The sequence below is a fragment of the Columba livia genome, chromosome 8, assembly GCF_036013475.1.
Source record: "Columba livia isolate bColLiv1 breed racing homer chromosome 8, bColLiv1.pat.W.v2, whole genome shotgun sequence".
In the NCBI taxonomy this organism is placed as follows: Eukaryota; Metazoa; Chordata; class Aves; order Columbiformes; family Columbidae; genus Columba; species Columba livia.
Window position 1 is genome coordinate 5,340,332 of NC_088609.1, and position 5,600 is coordinate 5,345,931.

Genomic DNA, 5,600 nt, shown 5'->3' on the forward strand with positions numbered 1-5,600 from the left:
GTGGAGCCTGGGACATGGCCGTGTCTTCCTGGCCCCAGCACCTCGACGACAGGCAGCCCCGAATCAGCTTCATTAAGAGGCATTGATTTGTTTCCTGCTTAATATATTTTTCATTTCCAAATGTTTTTTTCCAGGCTCCACAGCGTTTGCAGCTTGTACCAATTAAGGCAGCAGCACAGAATGAGCGCTGCAGCCCATTAATTAAACTTATAGGGGGAGATTAAGTGCCCACTCCATTCTCCCTGGCAGCTTTCTCCAAGCAACAGGCGTGCTGGGGACAGGAGCAAGGCTGAGCACTCACGTGCCTGTTACCTGCTGTCCATCCCTCCCTCCCCACCGTGTCCCCATCCGGCCACGCAGCCCCTGTAGAGCTCAGCACCAGCCGCCGACTCGTGGGTGCTCACCCTGGGAACACTGCAGGCTGTGCCATCACCTGTATGGTGGGATTAAGGGGTACCAGGCTGCTGCGTGTCAGGGTTCCGGGTGGGCTCTTCCTGGCTCTGCTCAGAGCGGGGATGCTGCGTATGTGTGATCTGCATGTCAGTGCATCCATTTTGGGGAAGGGCGCAGTGCACACAGGGATGCCATCTTGCCCCATGTCTGCTGGGGACAGGGATCGGCAGGGGCAGGACTGCAGGCTCCACATTTGCTCATGCTGGAGAAGAAACTGCAGTGCTCGCTGCATTGTCACACTCCTGAGCATCTTCTGCCTGCCTCCATGGCACAAGGGGACCTGGGCAAGGGGGTCCCCATCTTCCCACACTGCCTCTGCTGAGCCGGCCATGGGAACAGCTCTGTCCCATGCTCACAGAGCAGCAGTCAGGGACAAGCTGTGGGTTTGCTCAGTGGAACTCAGGCTTGGGCAGGCCCTCGCGTCCCATCACCGGCACTGGGTGCTCTTGTTGTGCTGGCTCCCTCCAGGAGAAACACACTAACGGCGGCCCTGGCTTTGGGTGCAGGCACTGACACCGTGGAGCAGCCGGTGCTTGCGCTGTCACATGCTGTTGCCATGGAAATGGTCACACTGTCAGAAGCTGACATCCTCCCACCCAGGACACCTGGGTACTGGGCGATCCCTCTGGCACCTGCTTTGGGGCCGGCAATGCAGGCAACTTGCAGCCCTGCAGCAGGAGGGGATGCAGCAGGAGATGTGTGGGTGCAGGTCCCTGGCTGCAGGTAACCCACCTCATTGCTGAGCGGTCTTGCTGATGCATCCTCCAGCTGCTAATTTGGACAAATGATGAGAAAATGAAGCCATGCTTAAAGCCTGAAGCCTGGCTTGAATCGCATGCTGGTGGCAAAGCCACTTTCCACCGGACTGGGATGGCAAAGAAAAAGGGACAGTGCAAAAAGCGAAGACCAAGTGGGAAGATGCTGAGCTCAGCAAAACAGCAGCAGGTTCATCTGGGGTCATGTCAAAGAGCCGGGGGGGAACTGCTGTGTATCCCACATCAGCCCTGTACAGCAGACCCACTGCCTCTTTGGGCAGGAGCAGAGCCTGGCAGGTGTGGGCGGCAGCACCAGCAGAGCGACACTGATTCCTCTCCAGCGTTTCACTTGCAGCCACATGGCATTTTGATTAAAAAACTTGGTTTATGACAAATTAAGAGGGCACAGTAGATGGATTAAAAACCCGCTCATGGACAGATTCCCTAAACAGCCTTGTTAATGGGGAGGCATCAGGGAAGCGCTGTGCCAAGCAGAGGCCCTGGGGAGCAAAACTATTTACTGTTTGCACCAACAGGCAACGTGAGGATACAAAAGCTTTGCTGGCATGAGGAAGACTTGTGAAATAATAACAAGGAAGAAGACAGTTTGCTGCAGCATCACAGCCTGAGGTGCTGGGGCAAGCCCTGCATTGCAAGGGGTGACAGTGGGGAGGTGTTTAAGTGGAGGTTTAAGGAGAAATTAGTTGTGCTCTTCCTAAAACACATTATAACACAGCTCTGTACACAGGGCATGTTAACCTCTGAGTTGTTTGAGTTTTTCACCTTCCTGTGAGCGGTTGCTCTCAGATGCAGGAGAGGGTGGTCCTGGGTGAAAAAGAGCCCTCAGCCCCACTTTCAGATGCCTGGTCTGGCCAGGGGCTGGACACTGCCCTCTGCTTGTCTGACACCACCACGAACACAGGGCAAAGGCAGGCTGCACTGGCCTGGCAGGGGTTAACCCAGGGGGTGCTGCTTGGTGCCCTCTGAGCCCCTGCTCCCAGCAGCCAGAGATGCCCTCGCTCTGCCCACCCTGCCCTCCTGCCCACACTAGCAGAGGGTTTGGCACCGATGGCCCCCAGCAGGCCAGAGTGACTTGCTGAGCAGGACTCCACGCAAATGCACAGGAGAGAGTGTCCTGGTGTCCCAGCTGCAGCCCTGAGGGAGAGGAGCAGTGCTGTGACATCTGCCGCCACAGCTGGTTTCATTGGTGTCACAGCAGCTCCCTGCCTGCCACCCACCCTGGCAGCTCCCCCTGCTAATGCCTGTGCTTGTCCCCACTCTTCCACCTGATTAATTCCTCATGTGGCTCTGTAAATGGTGACATAACGCCTGGAGCAGGGCGACCCATGTGTGTCCCCTGCCTGGGAAGCAGCTTGCTTGTGGAGAGCCTGAGGGAGAGTCCCCAGGTGCTGCAATGACTTTCCTTGCTCTGCTCCAGGCCTATGCCTGCCACCCCATGCCCACACTCCACCCCACACCAGGTTCCCTCCTGCAGTTCTCACCATGTCCTGCTCTGTGGCTCCGGGACCCACAAGGTGGGTAGAGGAACTAAGAGCCGGACCCCTGCAGAGCCCTAATCCTGGCTGGTCCTGTGTCCTCCTCGGCTCACTGGCCTGGCGGCTCATTTTAACAAGGCTTTTAGGCTTAAGTGCTGCTTGGCGTGACTGGGAGAAATTGATATTTTGAGAATGAGCTTGCGAGGGGCCATGAATAATTCACACTGGGGCGGTTCCATTCCCATAAACAGGCTGCTAAAAAAACCAAACCCAGCGCTTAACAAGGAAACCAATTCCCATCCTGCAAAGCCCCAGACCCTGGCTCAGCCTCTGCTCAATCTTTCATGTCCAGAAAGGGGTTTCCACGTCACAGCGGCCGTGAGGGGAGCCAGCCCCTGTGCCCTTTCCGAAGCATCCTGGGCAGTATCTTCTCCATGCTTTGGGATGGGCAGCACAGCCCAGGGGGCTCTGCTGGGGTTGTTGGTGGCCACGGCACCAAGACCGTATGAACCAGGGGTCAGCAGGTTGTCACCAGCCCCATTAGGCCCTGTTTGGCCTCTTCATTTTGTTAGGCCCCTCATTAAGGACTACCCTGTGAGGTGGAGGGCAGTGAGCACCCACTGGCATGGCAATGGGGACAAGTGCATGAAGTATCTCACCCTGCGGTGGATCTGTGGACAGGGAAGGGACACCTCCAAAGGGACGCCTCCAGCCCCCAGGAAGGCAGCAGCAGACACGACCTGGATAGGGGCATGAGGCAGGGGGGAAAGGGCTGGGGAAGGGAGCTGGGCTCGGCTCCTCCTGGCATTAATCCTGCTGCTCTGAGGAGGAGATCCCCACGGAGACCCGCATCCCCCAGGAGGTGGAGTCGACAAGCTCACTCTGAGTGCACTGCAAGGATAAACACCCAGGAAGGCACACAGCTGCTGGTCTGGAGCAGAGTGCTGGCACAGGGACGATGGGTTTGCTCTGACCATGAATAAATTTAGTCTGGAAACCAGAAGCATGGTCCTCACATCCGGACCAGCCAGCCCTAGCATGGGCCTGAGGTGGGACTGCCCAGGGCACAAGCCCAGGCCAGGCTGGAGGAAGAGTTGAATCGCGTGTGGGAATGGATGGGTGCTGGTGGGATCCCAGCTTTGTGTGCCCTTCCTCCTGGGTGCACCCACCCTGTGCTGGTGAGGCTCTGGTGTCCAGCCCGCAAGACCTTTCTCCTCTGCACCGCAGCTGGGGGATCTCCCGTGAATCCCAGGGGATCTCCCAGGGATCTCCTGGCTCATCCCCTGCCTGCCCCAATGCTGCTGTGGGGAGCCTGGGACCCTCTTCCCCACCCAGCAGGGGCAGGATGGGGTCACCCATTGCTCCCATCCCATGGGACCGTCAGGAAGCACCTCCATGGTCCTGCTCCCAGCACCAAGCTGGCAGCATATGTGTGCCGGAGCTGCTGCGTGGCGACAGCAGCGTCTGTTTGCTGCCACCGAGGATCTCTCTCTCTCCAGCTGCTCATTACTGGATGCCTTCCAAGTGACGGGGCTGGATGACACTAATCTGGCTGGTTGCATAGTGAGAACCTGCATTGATGAAGGGCTCGGTGGCTGCCCCACTGCACTTCTGTCCAGAACAGGGCAGCCAGGCCTGGAGGCTGCTTGAGTTCACACAGGGATCCCAGAGCATCCTGGGCTGGAAGGATCATGGGAGTCAAAAAGTGAACATGAGACCAGAACCAAACCAGCACGACTGGCACAGCTGGAATTGGCACCTGGAAGGAGCACAGGAATACAGTTCCCACCCACACTCCAGCCTAGAGAAGAGGCAGATGCTGTGTAGCCCAGCCATCCCCTCTCCTGGTGCTGACATGGTGGATGTACAAGGTCACCCTGACAGTGCTGCCCATCTTGCAGGTGCTGGTCCTGTCTCCTGTCCAACTGAACCCCCAGGATGCTGATAGCTTGAGGGGGATAATGGTGTGAGACAAGGGGGCTGGAGCTGGCACTGGGGCCTGGGGAGTCAACCTCCCTTAGGCTGGATGTGCAATGAGGGGGCAGAGAAAGCCCCCAGCCCCTCCAGCAACACCCTGCACCCTGGGGACAAGGACCCCTAAAGGCACTGAGGGCCAAGCCAAGAGCATGGGAGGGACCAGAGCACCCTGTCCCTGGGGAATGGGACAGGAGCCTTGTGCTGGCGCCTCAGCATGGAGCCATGTGGTGATTAGCGAGGAAAAGCCATGCAGCACTGCCGCTGCGCGGGGAGAATTAGTGGTAATAAGTCATGATCCTCCCCTGATGATGAGCACTTAATGTGTGCCGGTTCTGCTATCAAAGTGCCTCTTAAACCCCAATCGCCCTGTCAATAGCGATGGCAGCGGCTGATGGATCCCCAGCCGCCCGGCTGCCTGGCCAGGTCACTCCCAGCATGCTACAGGCAGGAGCATCGATTTCCCACAACTGCGAAGAGGCAAATATTTGAAAAGTGATAAATAAGGGGAGCTGCTGGCTTGGTTGCACGCGTCCGCGGCCGGGATTAAGGCAACGAGGTGAGACTGCCCAATTAAATCCCAATGAAAATGGCCGCAAATTCAATTTTTCCCCTCGCCCATATCCATCCTGAGGGCCGGGGAGGCTGATAACGTGGGGTTCATCGATTGGCACTGCCAGGAAGAAATCTCTTTGAATTCAATTAGTTGGGAAAACACAAGGGGTGATGCAGGGAGCAGGGCCAGGGCTGTGTGCCTTTGTCATAGCCAGGGGGATGGAGCACCCAGAACCCGCTGCAAGTCACAACAAGGCTGTTGGACACAGTGGTGATGGCACCCATGGGTGCCCACACTACCCTGGAGAGATGGTGGAGGAACACTGTGCATTGATGTTTTGTTTGGTTTGCAACCCTTGGGGGTCAC